Genomic DNA, 13,556 nt, shown 5'->3' with positions numbered 1-13,556 from the left:
TTACCCCTAAGAGAGAACTGAAAACTGGATGAAAAGATCCCCCACAACAAGGGACAGTCCTGACTGAGGTAGAAGAGACAGAAATTCCTTTCTGGAGAGAAAAAAGCCACCTTTGAGCCATGGCGCTTCATGACTGGGAGTGCTCTTAAGGTACAAAGCCTTCCCTAGAGGAGTAGGGGATCTGAGTAGCAGAGTATTACCACAATAAGCCACTCAGCACAACTGAGACAAGTGTCATAATATGTGGCTTTGCTAGCTATATACTACAATGGGGAATACCCCCAGAACATCGATTAGACATAAGGGGAAAAAAAGTCTGCTCTTAAAGGGCCCACACACAAATTCACCCATTTCGGAAAGCAGCCTAAACTTACCAGAAAGAAAGGTGCACAGTCCTTTGTTGAAAAGAGACTCACTTCATAGGCTCTGGGCGCATCTCAGTGAGAGGTGAGACCCTCCCAGGGACTAAGACATTAATGGCAGCCATTATTGTGACCTAGTATAGATGTGCTGACAGAGACCCTGGCAGATGCTGTTGGAGTTCTTCCCCTGGCCTGTTAGCGCAGGGGTCTGCCCCACCCACTAAAGCACTGATTTAATCCAGCTCAGCCAGGGCAGGCAGTCCCCCCTAGGGACTGGCCCCACCCAACAGCAAGCCCTCGAGTAACTTGTGGGCCTGCATAGGCACGGTGCCTGAAACCTTTACAGGGCAGGGTATGCATGAGGAGAGGGCCTGCATTGGTGGAGTGTGTGGGGCCTCTGCAGTGGGGTGAGGGGGTTGGCTTCAGGGGGTCAGGGCACAAGCATGGGGCAGGACTGTGTTGACAGGGTGTGTGGCCCCATGGGCAGTGAGGCTTCTCAGCTGCAGCAGACTTGCACTTCTTAAATAGCCACATGGAGGACCGGCTCCACCTTCCAAAGTCTGAAACAACTGGGTGCTCCCATGCCTGGGACCGGCCCCAGTCAGCTGCAATACTGAGAGAGCTGATAACAGCCTTGCAGCCAAGAGGCCTACAACAACTGTAACCCCCTGAGCCTAGCAACCAGCCATACTGGGCACCTACACACTTAACAGAAAAACTGCAACAGGAACATGCTATTAGACATGGCAGCCAAGTGTGCTGGGGCTCCCCATGCCCGATAAAGTGACTGAAGGTTTCACAGCAGCCACACGCAGCTGAGCATTACAACCAGCTGGCCAGGGGGACAGCCTAGACTTCCCAGGCATCAGCAGCAAGAGCAACTCTGACACAACAGAAGGACACACAACAGAAGGGACACTCCTGGAACATTAGAACTGGTGATGAGAAGAAGTACACTGCTGGGCCTCATAAGGCATCTCTTACATAATGCTACCTCTCCAAGATCAGGAGATGTACCTGACCTATCTAATACATAGTTATAAGCACAGAAAAAGAGGAAAAATGAGGAGACAAAGGAATATGTTCCAAGTAAGAGAACAGGACAAAATCCCAGAAAAAGAACTAAATGAAACAGAGATAAATCTACCTGACAAAGAGCACAAACTAAGAGTCATAAGGATGCTCACTGATCTTGGGAGAATAATGGATGAACTCAGTGAGAACATCAACAGAGAACTGGAAAATATAAAAGAGAACCAATCAGAAATGAAGAATACAATTCTGGAAATGCACAACTCACTGGAGGGACTCAATAGCAAAGTAGATGATACAGAAGAACAAATCAGCAAGCTGGAGGAAAGACTAGAGGAAATCACCCAAGCTGAATAGATAAAAGAAAAAAGAATTTAAAAGAATGAGGACAGTCTAAGGGACCTCTGGGACAAGATCAAGTACACTAACATCCATATTATAGGTGCCCCAGAAGGAGAAGAGAGAGACAAAGGAGCAGAGAATCTATCTGAAGAAATAATAGCTGAAAACTTTCCTAACCTAAGGAAGGAAACAGACATCCAGGTACATGAAGCACAGAGAGTACTAAACAAGATGAACCCAAAGAGGCCCACACCAAGACACATTATAATTAAAATGTCAAGAATTAAAGATAAAGAGAGGATCCTAAAAGCCACAAGAGAAAGGCAACAGGTAACATAGAAAGGAAACCCCATGAGGCTATCAGCTGACTTCCCAGCAGAAACCTGACAGGCTAGAAGGGAGTGGCACATACATTTAAAGTGCTGAAAGGAAAAAACCTACAGCCAAGAATACTCTACATGGCAAGATTATCATTCAGAGTGGAAGGATAGAGAAAGAGTTTCCCAGACAAGCAAAATTAAAGGAGTTTATCACCAAGAAACCAGCCTTACAAGAAATGCTAAAGGGACTCATTTAAGTGGAAAAGAGAAGACTACAAATAGGAATTAAAAAATTATCAAAAAAGCAGTAAAATCACTGGTAAAGGAAAATATAAGTAAAGGTAGCAGATCAACCACCTATGAAGCTAATATGAAGGTCAAAATACAAAAGTACTAAAATTATCTATTTCCATAAGAGGGTAACAGACACACATGCAAAAAAAAAAAAAAAAGAGGTTAGATATGATATCAAGAACATGAAATGTGGGAGGAGGAGAGTAAAAGAGTAGAGCTTTTAGAAAAAGGTAAAACTAAAGAGACCATCAACATAATATAGATTGCTATATATAGGTTACTATATACGAACCTCATGGTAATCACAAACCCAAAACCTATAATAAATACATACAAAATTAAAAGAAAGGAACCCAAACATAATACTAAAGAAAGTCATCAAAGCACAAGGGAAGAGAGCAAGAGAAGAAGACAGGAACAGAGAAGAACTACTAAAACACCCAGAAAAAAGTAACAAAATGGCAATAAGTACATTCTTATCAATAGCTACTTTAAATGTCAATGGACTAAAGGCTCCAATCAGAAGACATAGAGTGGCTGACTGGATGAAAAAACAAGACTCATATATATGCTGCATACAAGAGACACACTTCTGACCTAAAGACACTGACAAACTGATAGTGAAAGGACGGAAATGATACTCCAGGTAAATGGTAAAGAAAAGAAAGTTGGGGTAGCAATACTTATATCAGACAAAATAGACTTTAAAACAAAAACTGTAACAAGAGACAAAGAAGGGCACTACATAATGATAAAGGGAACACTCCAACAAGAAGATATAACACTTGTAAATATCTAGGCACCCAACATAGGAGTATCTAAATATATAAAGCAATTATTAACAGACATAAAAGGAGAAATAGACAGTAACACGACAATAGCAGGGGACTTAAAAATCCACTTACACCAATGCATAGATCATCCAAACAGAAGATCAATAAGGAAACACTGGCCTTAACAACACATTAGACCAGATGGACTTAGTAGATATACATAGAACACCCCATTCAAAAACCACAGAATACACATTCTTTTCAAATGCACAAGGAACATTCTCCAGGACTGATCACATATCAGGCCACAAAAGAAGTCTCGATGAATTTAAGAAGATTGAACTAATACCAAGCATCTTTTCTGACCACAAAGGTATGAAACTAGAAATCAACTACAGGAAGAAAATCAGAAAAGCCACAAATATGTGGAGATTAAACAAAATGCTACTGAACGACGATTGGGTCAATGAAGAAATCAAAGGAGAAATCAAAAATTCACTGGAGACAAATGAAAATATGACATGCGAAAATCTATGGGATACAGCAAAAGCGGTTCTAAGAGGGAAGTTCATAGCAATTCAGGCCTACATCAACAAACAAGAAAAATCCCAAATAAAAATCTAACAGTGCACCTAAAGGAACTGGAAAAAGAAGAACAAACAAAGCCCAAAATCAGCAGGAAGGAAGGAAATAATAAAAATCAGAGCAGAAATAAAGACTGAAAAAAAAATAGCAAAATTCAATGAAACCAAGAGCTGGTTCTTTGAAAAGATAAACAAAATTGACAAACCTTTAGCTAGACTCACCAAGAAAAAAAGAGAGAAGGCTCAAATAAATAAAATCAGAAATGAAAGAGGAGAAATTACAATGGACATCTCACAAATATGAAAGATAAGAAAATACTCTGAAAAGCTATATGTCAACAAATTGGATAATCTAGAAGAAAGGGATGAATTATTAGAATCATACAACCTTCCAAAACTGAATCAAGAAGAAGTAGAAAATTTGAATAGACTGATCACCAGTAAGGAGATCAAAACAGTAATCAAAAATCTCCCTAAAGACAAAAGTCCAGGACCAGATGGCTTCCCTGGTGAACTCTAACAAAAATTCAAAGACTTAATACCTATCCTTCTCAAACTCTTCCAAAAATTGAAGAGGAGGGGAGGCTTCCTAACTCACTCTATGAAGTCAGCATTACCCTGATACCCAAACCAGACAAGGACAACACAAAAAAAGAAAATTACAGGTCAATATCACTGATGAATATTGATGCAAAAATCCTCAACAAAATACTAGCAAAGCAAATAAAACAATACATTAAAAAGATCATAGACTATGATCAAGTGGGACTTATTCCAGGGATGTAGGGATGGTTCAACATCTGCAAATCAATCAACGCGATACACCACATTAACAAAATGAAGAATAAAAACCACACGATCATCTCAACAGATGCAGAGAAAGCATTTAACAAGATACAGCATGCATTTATGATAAAAACTCTGAATAAAATGGGTATAGAAGGAAAGTACCTCAACATAATAAAGGCCATATATGACAAACCCACAGCAAATATCATTCTCAAGGGAGAAAAATTAAAAGCTATCCCTCTAAGAAAAGGAACCAGACAAGGATGCCCACTTTCACCACTCATTTAACACAGTATTGGAAGACCTAGCCAGAGAAATCAGGCAAGAAAAAGAAATAAAAGGGATCCAAATTGGAAAGGAAGAAGTGAAACTGTCACTATTTGCTGATGACATGATTTTATATATAGAAAACCCTGAAGAATCCACCAAAAATCTTTTAGAAATAATAAATGAATATGGTAAAGTTGCAGGATACAAAATCAACATACAAAAATCAGTTGTGTTTCTATAAGCTAACAACAAAGTAGCAGAAAGAGAAATTAAGAATACAATCCCATTTACAATTGCAACAAAAAGAATAAAATACCTAGGGATAAACTTAACCAAAGAGGTGAAGGACCTGTACACTGAAGTCTATAAGACATTGTTGAAAGAAATCGAAGAAGACACAAAGAAATGGAAAGATATGCCATGCTCTTGAACTGTAAGAATTAACATAGTTAAAATGCCCATACTTCCTAAAGCAATCTACATATTCAAGGCAATCCCTATCAAAATTCCAAGGACTTTTTTCAAAGAAATAGAGCAAAGAACCCTAAAATGTACATGGAACAATAAAAGACCCTGAATAGCCAAAGGAACCCTGAGAAAAAAGAACAAACTGGAGGTATCCCACTCCCTGATTTCAAAATATACTACAAAGCCATAGTAATCAAAACAGCATGGCACTGACACAAAAACAGACACACAGATCAATGGAACAGAATTGAGAGCCCAGCAGTAAACCTGCACATCTATGGACAGCTAATTTTCTACAAGGGAGCCAAGAACATACAGTGGAGAAAGGAGAGTCTCTTCAATAAATGTTGGGAAAACTGAACAGCCACATGCAAAAGAATGAAAGTAGATCATTATCTTACACCATATACAAAAATTAACTCAAAATGGATTAAAGACTTGAATGTAAGACCTGAAACCATTAAACTTCTAGAAGAAAACAGAGGGAGTATGCTCTTCAACATCAGTCTTAGCAGCATATTTTCAAGTACCATGTCTGACCGGGCAAGGGAAACAAAAGAAAAAATAAACAAATGGAACTCTATCAAACTAAAAAGCTTCTGCACAGAAAAGGAAACCATCAACAAAATGAAAAGACAACCTAACAATTGGGAGAAGATATTTGCAAACCATATATCTGATAAGGGGTTAATATCTGAAATATATAAAGAATTCATACATCTCAACGACAAAAAAACCTAACAACTCAATTAAAAAATGGGCAAAAGATCTGAACAGACATTTGTCCAGAGAAGACATACACATGGCCAACAGGCACATGAAAAGATGTTCAACATCACTAATTATTAGGGAAATGTAAATCAAATCTACAATGAGGTATCACCTCACACCTATCAGACTGGCTATAATTAACAAGATAGGAAATAAGCGTTGGAGAGGATGTGGAGAAAAGGGAACTCTCATACTCTGCTGGTGGGAGTGCAAACTGGTACAGCCACTATGGGAAACAATATGGAGATTCCTCAGAAAATTAAGAATAGAACTACCATACAATCCAGCTATTCTACTGCTGAGTATTTATCCAAAGAACATGAAAACATGAATGCATAGAGATATACACACCCCTATGTTCACTGCAGCATTACTCACAATAGCCAAGACTTGGAAGCAACCTGGGTGCCCATCAAGGGATGAATAGATAAAGAAGATGTGGTATAAATACACAATGGAATACTACTCAGCCATAAGAAACGATGAAATCCAGCCATTTGTGACAACATGGATGGACTTTGAGGGTATTATGCTAAGCGAAATAAGTCAGAGGGAGAAAGTCAAATAGCATATGATGTCACTCATAAATAGAAGATAAAAACAACAACAAACAAACACATAAGAGAGAGAGATTGGACTGGTGGTTACCAGAGGGAAAGGGGGAGGGAGGAGGGCAAAAGGGGTTATTAGGAATATGTGTATGGTGATGGATTGTAATTAGTCTTTGGGTGGTGAACATGATGTAATTTATACAGAAATCAAAATATAATGATGTACGCCCAAAATTTATATAACGTTACCAACCAATGTTACCACAATAAAAAATAAAATAAAAAGTAAAGAAAATAAGGGGGAACCAAGGATTTTATATCAGCCAAGTTGTCCCTTGATATTTGTCCCTCAAACAACAAGACTACAGAAAAAAATAGTTTTCAGCATACAAGAACATAGGGAAGTTCTGCACTTATTAGTCCTTCCTGAGGAATCTGCTAGAGCATGAGCTTCATCCAACCAAATGATCACTGAGAAAACGTCAGCAAAGGACTGACAGTAAGCATTTAAAAATATGGAAATGGACATATAAGACATTAAAGTAAAGATGCAGATGAAGGTGGAGGGGCTGGCTCGGTGGTGCAGCGGTTAAGTGCACATGTTCCACTTCTCGGCGGCCAAAGGTTCGCCAGTTCGGATTCCGGGTGCGGACATGGCACCGCTTGGCACGCCATGCTGTGGTAGGCGTCCCACATAGAAAGTAGAGGAAGATGGGCACGGATGTTAGCTCAGGGCCAGGCTTCCTCAGCAAAAAGAGGAGGATTGGCAGTAGTTAGCTCAGGGCTGATCTTCCTCAAAAAAAAAAAAAAAGATGAGGGTGGAAGACATGTAAAATTGTTGCATATTATGAGAGCAGAAAAATTACAATTAAAAAATGGCAGAAGAGACAGGAAAAGAGAATAATAGCAAAAGCTCAATGCTGTCTAGGCTGTAGGTGGATTTAAAGCTTCCTGAGGGAGAAACCTGATTACTCACCTCTTGAGAGGTTAAACAAATCAACACACGGTCCCGGCACAAGTGAAAAGCCACAGCAAAAGAAGACAGTTCAATTCTGCCTCACATCATATACAAAACTTAACTCAAAACGGACCAAAGACCTAAATGTAAGAGCTCAAACTATAAACCTGAGAGGAAAACACAAAGATAAATAATCTTTGGGACCTTGGATTGGGCAATGGTTTCTTAGATATGACATCAAAAACACAAGCAAAAAGAAAAACATAGATAAATTGGGCATCATCAAAATTAAAAACGTTTATACCATAAAGGATGCTATCAAGAAAGTGAGACGACAACCCATAGAACGTGAGAACATTTTTTGTAAATCATATCTGATAAGGGATTCTATCTAGAACATATAAAAAACTTACAATTCAATCATATAAGACAAATAACCCAATTTAAAAAATGGGCAAAGGAAATGAATAGAAGTTACTCCAAAGAAGATAGACAAAAGCCCAATCAGCACGTGAAAAGACACTCAACATCAGTAATCATTAGGGAAATGTAAATCAAAATCATAATGAGATACCACTTCACACCAACTAGGACAGCTATAATCAAAGATAGATAATAAGTGTCGAAAGGATGAGAGATAATGGAGCCCTCATACACTGCTGGTGGGAAGGGAAAATGATGCGGCCACTTTGGAAAACAATTTAGCAGTTTCTTTAAAAATATATGTCCACACAAAAACTTGCATGCAAATATTCACTGCAGCACCATTCATAACAGCCAAAAAAGTAGAAACAACTGGAAAGTCCATTAAAGATAAATAAATAAACAAAATGTGGTATACACATACAATGGAATATTATTTGGCCATAGAAAGGAATGAAGTACTGACACATGGTCAAACAGGGATGACCCTTGAAATCGTTATGCTAAGGGAAGGAAGCCAGTCACAAAAAACATATACTATATGAATCTGTCTATATGAAAGGTCCAGAAAAGGCAAAGCCATAGAAACAGAAAGTAGATTGGTGGTTGCCTGGGTGAGGTGGGGGGCAATGGGGAGAACAGGCACAGCGTTTCTTTTAGGGGTGATGAACTCTGTGAATATACTACAAGACACTGAATTGTACACTTTTAAATGGGTGAATTGTGTGAGACTCAGCATTTACAAATGCAAAGAATGCCCCAGGAAAGCCTATGCAACAGAGAAGCCACACTCCTAGCACAGAACTGGACCAAGTCAGAGCCCACAGAACAAGCAGATCAGAGGAAGCCAGATCCGAAGAGACCAGAGCATGGATTATTCTCTTGGTTACAGCAGCTAGGTGTCATCACCAGTTCTTCAGCAAGGAGGAGCTGGAAGCGGCTACAGAACCCCACTGTTACCTATAATTATCCTGCTTTGATTTCATGGATACAATGTATTTCTCTCTCACACACAAAAGGTTAAATAAGCAAACAGAGGAGTAAGGGCACTGAACAAGGTGTAAGTACAAAGGTTAACCATTAGAACAAAAATACAAACCTTCCTCAATACCCCTCCCCAATTTTTAAAAATAAAATAGCAAAAAATACACCTCATAGCAAAAGAAACAGCAAATATAACAAAACCCACATAATTATAAAACATTATGATAGAGTTGAGACCAAACATATCAGTCCTAACAATAAATGAAGATGAAGATAGAACAAATAAAAATATACACATTCACACGAATATAACATAGCAACCACCTTTACACAACAAAAACTACAGGAGATGCAAGTAAACATAGTAGAAATACACTAATAATAGGAGACTCTAATATACCACTCTCAGTGGAATAGTTGACAGATTAGGTAAACCAAAGAGAAGGAGCTAGACGATTTAAACAGCATAATCACTAGGGTAAATCTCAAGAATATTTATCAAACTCTACACTCTGATACTAGGGAATACACATTCTTCTCAAGAGCTTAGATCTCATTCACCAAAAATAATCATATATTAGGTCACAAAGAAAACATCAGTAACTTCCATAAAATAGAAATATTACAAACAATACTCTCTGATCATAGTGCAATAAAACTAGAATTTACTAACAAAAGCAAAAAACAGAAAGGCTCTTCCACCTAGAAATTTAAAAACCTCCTAGTAAACAACTCCTAGGTATTCTATAACTGAAATTATAGATTTTTAAAGAAATGATGATGAAAGCACTATATATCAGATTCTATGGGATGCATTTAAGGCAGTGATCAAAGGAAAATTCATTGCACTAGACACATTTATCAATAAAAATGAAAAGAGTAAAAATAAGTAAATTTGTTTCCAAAGTAAAAAAAAAAAGCAACTAAAAAATAACAAGGTAAACCAAAAGAAAGCACAAGGAAGGAAATAATAAAGGTAAAGGAGTAGAGGAAGAGAATAGAAAACTTAATCTAAGGAATAATTCAAAATTCTGTAGTTTTTGAAAAACTTAAAATAGATAAACCACTATATAACTTGACTAAGAGAAAAGGGAGAAAGCACAAATATACAAAATAAGAAATGGTAAGGGAGAAATAACCATTGAAATAGAAGAAAATATTTTAAATCACAAGTGATTACTTTGTAGCCCTCTATCTAATGAACTTGAAAAGCCAGCTGAAAGGGACACTTTGCCAGAAAAATACAGATTACTAAAATTGACCCCATTGGAGTTAGAAGGCTTAAACAGATCAATTTCCATAGAGGAAATAGAAAAAGTTATTAAGGAAATATCCCATGAAAAAGCATCAGGCCCAGATGGTTTCACAGGGGAATTCTACCAAAGCTTCATGGACAGCATCAATGCTCTATAAATTATTCTAGAACTCATATATCACCAGAAGGATCAAGCTTACAGGATCAACATTTTGGGGAAGGTGAACCAACCAAGGAGACTGAGAAGGAACATCCTCTGAGGAAGGAGGGAACCCTGGAGCATAGAATCTCAGAAACTAAAGGAGGACGTTTCAAGAAAGGAGGTTTTCATGGCAAAAGCTGCACAGAGATCCAATAAAAGGAATGAAATGGCTTGAGGGCTAAGTGGAAGGTAAGGAGACTGAGAAAACGAATTATTAACAACAACTAACAGTTTGGCTGGAAGGGGAGGAGAGAGACCGAGTTGTGGCTGGGTGATAGGGGTCTAGGGAGGAGGTTCTGCAATGGAGCAACTTGAGTAGGTTTGTTGTTGATAAGGAGGGACTATGTGCCTGGCATCAGGGATATAACGTAGAATGACAGTCATAGTAAAGACGAGTCTAGGTCCAATTAGTTCAGTGTTTCCTTTGATTCCTTAATATTGACTGCAAATAATGTAGGCAATTTCTCCCAATATTCCACATTTACATACTACCTTCTTTAATGGTCCAAACTGAATTTTTATAAGCAGTCATATTTTATGTTAAACATACTGTCAGTGACTGCTCAGGGCAAGACATATAGAGTTGGAAGAGACCTAGTTTCTTTCCTGGAAAAGCTAAGTCTTCAGTGGGTAAGAAGGGTCACACGAGTGCCAATACCTCCTGGTTCACTAACTATCTTGCAAATTCTATCTCATTTAATCCTCCCAACAAGCCTTTGAGGAAGCTGGAATTACCTCCACTTCATTGGTGAAGAAACCAAGCCTCAAAAAGGTTACCCAATCCACCCCAAGCGACAGACCCCACACTAGAATTCAGGTTCTCAGACTCCAATACTACCACTTCTCCACCTTGCAACTCCTATCTTCAGAAGGATGACCCTGAAGAGAATGCCTGGTCATTTGCGCAGATGCTCGGTCAGCAGAATTGGACTTTAGCACACTCCAGAATAGTTGACATCCTGCATCACATCTAAAATTGCCATCTAAATTTGGAAAGCGCTTGTACGCCCTCTAGCTGACTGGATATTCTGTAGTCTGCAGGACACAAAGACTGTGATTTATTTATCATGATCGCAAGGATTGTCTTTTATTTAGCTTTATACCTGTCCCCCTCAGTTTTATATATAGTGTCTTTAAATATTTTCTCCTTCAACATTTGTGCAGACTCATTCGTTCACCTAATTTCATGACTTTGAAATCGTTTTGAATATAATCTAGGGCAGCAGTATAAAACTTCAAATTTAAGGAGTGAGAGTGTGGGGGCAAAGGGTATCACAGAATAGTTTTTTGAATTGAGAAATTTGCTTTTAAAAAAATCAAGATGCTTTTGGGCTCTGAAATTTTTACAAGACGGCAATAATTACCAACAAGACAAAGTGTGTTTAAATGTACTGCCCATAAATGTCTCATGTGACTCTTAAAATGACCCTGTAAGAAAGGTAAGGCGAATGCACTATAATTCCTAATCCAGAGTTGAGGAAATAGTCCCTTAGGAAAGGAAGTGACTTGTTTAAGGTAATCAGATATACTGGAATTCAAGGAAGTCCTGAGTTCAAATCTCCTGTTCACTCCATGATGCCTCTGCCTTGCCTAGATAAACTGGTAAAGGTGGAAGAAAAGAAGAGAAACTGAATTGCTATCAACAAATTAAAAAAAAGTGCTAGCTAGAGAAGGATACCTGTATTGTGTTGGAGAGAAGAACATAAATGGCCCCAAACTGTTCCTATGGAAATCCTTTAAATGTTGCCTTTTGCTAGGGTGTGAAAAAGGACACTCACAGATTGTTGGTGGGAGTGCAAAATAGCACGTCCTTTCCAGAGGGAAATTGAGCAATTCACATTTAGAAAAAACAAACGCAACAATTCTATCATCTAGGAATGTACACTAAGGAAGTAATCATGGATGTGCAGCTTTTACATTTCTCCAACAACATAAGCAGTGAAAAACTGAGAAAAACCAATTAAAGAAATTACTACAGCCATACAACGGCATGCTATGTAGTCAGAAAAATATGGTTACCAAAGAGAATCCACTTTGGAAAAATCATGCATTCATCGCTGCATAAAAAAAGATGAGAGGTGTACACCCAGTGTAACCATCTTCACAATGGTTACTTGGAATGGTGAAACAGTGTATCTACTTCACTGTGGTTTGTATATTTTAGAAATTTTGTATATAAATGTGTTACTAAATGTTTCTATACATAAATGTTTCTAATAAGACGTTTCAAAGGCTTGGGGGGGAGGTGAAACAGCGGGGCTTTCAAAAGAACATTTTAGTAGCCATTTCTTAAAATACCATTAAAAAATAAAACATTACTATACCATTACCATTAAAATACCATTGACAAATAAAGCATTCATTACGAATCCACACCAAAACCTTTTCTTTTCAACTTCCAGTCTTTCATTCATACCAATTCGAATTCAGGAAAATGCTAAAAAGGTTGCCAACTCACAAGTCTGAGAGACCTTCCTGATCTCTACCTGTAGTTTTTACTTGGTTCCAGAAAAGAAAAGCAATCATCTAAGAGGCAGCTCAAAAAGCACAGCGGCAGGAAAACATTTGGGATAAGTGGGATAAGTTTCTCTCCCATTTCTCTCCCTCCCGACACACCGACAGGACAATCCTGACAGTGACTGGCCCAGTCTCCTAATACCCCCTAGAAAAGCACAAGAGATACGCCCATTTTCAGGATACGTTTCTAAAAAGACAAGTTTTACTTTGCAATGCAGGCTAAAGAGCAGCCTTCACGACACATTCTGGACGTTACCCGAGGAAGATGCCGCTGCGCGGCGGAGAGCCTCCGGAGAAGGACAAAGCGGGGGACTCCTCGGCTCGGGTCCCGCAGGCGACGCGTCCGGGGCCACCTCAGGGACGAGGGCACCGTACCCTGACACCGCCCCCCGTCCTTAGGACACAAGCTCCTAACCGCCGGGGCCGCAGCCTGCCCGACGACCGGGAAGGATCGAGGCCGCGGCAGCAGGTGCCCGGGTCGCCGAGCCTAACAGAAGGCACTGGCCCAGTGGCCTGAAGTAGCGGCAGGGGAGCGGTTCCCCGGGAGTCCGAGGAGGGCCGCCGCATCCTCCCCGCCGCCCCAACCGCCAGCCCAGGAGCCGCCCCTCCCGGGCCATCGACACGCCTTCGCAGCGAGCCGGGGCCTCCGCGGCCCCCCCCC

The 13,556-nt window shown here is 39.3% G+C and overlaps 1 protein-coding gene across 5 annotated transcripts in view; it reads right to left on the bottom strand.

Annotated features, from left to right (window-relative positions):
- Positions 1–13,556, bottom strand: part of BCLAF3 (BCLAF1 and THRAP3 family member 3) — a 60,142-nt gene that overhangs the window by 46,303 nt on the left and 283 nt on the right. Inside the window, exon 1 of one of the 5 annotated variants that reach the window (XM_046673623.1) lies at positions 13,152–13,457. The exons of the other annotated variants lie outside the window; for them this stretch is intronic. The gene's annotated coding sequence lies outside the window, so the exon portion shown is untranslated. Of the gene's footprint in view, positions 1–13,151; positions 13,458–13,556 lie in introns of those variants that run through there. 5 annotated transcript variants of the gene reach the window in all.

Source organism: Equus quagga, chromosome 10 (genome assembly GCF_021613505.1).
Source record: "Equus quagga isolate Etosha38 chromosome 10, UCLA_HA_Equagga_1.0, whole genome shotgun sequence".
In the NCBI taxonomy this organism is placed as follows: domain Eukaryota; kingdom Metazoa; phylum Chordata; class Mammalia; order Perissodactyla; family Equidae; genus Equus; species Equus quagga.
This window is presented reverse-complemented; position numbering and strand designations above follow the sequence as displayed.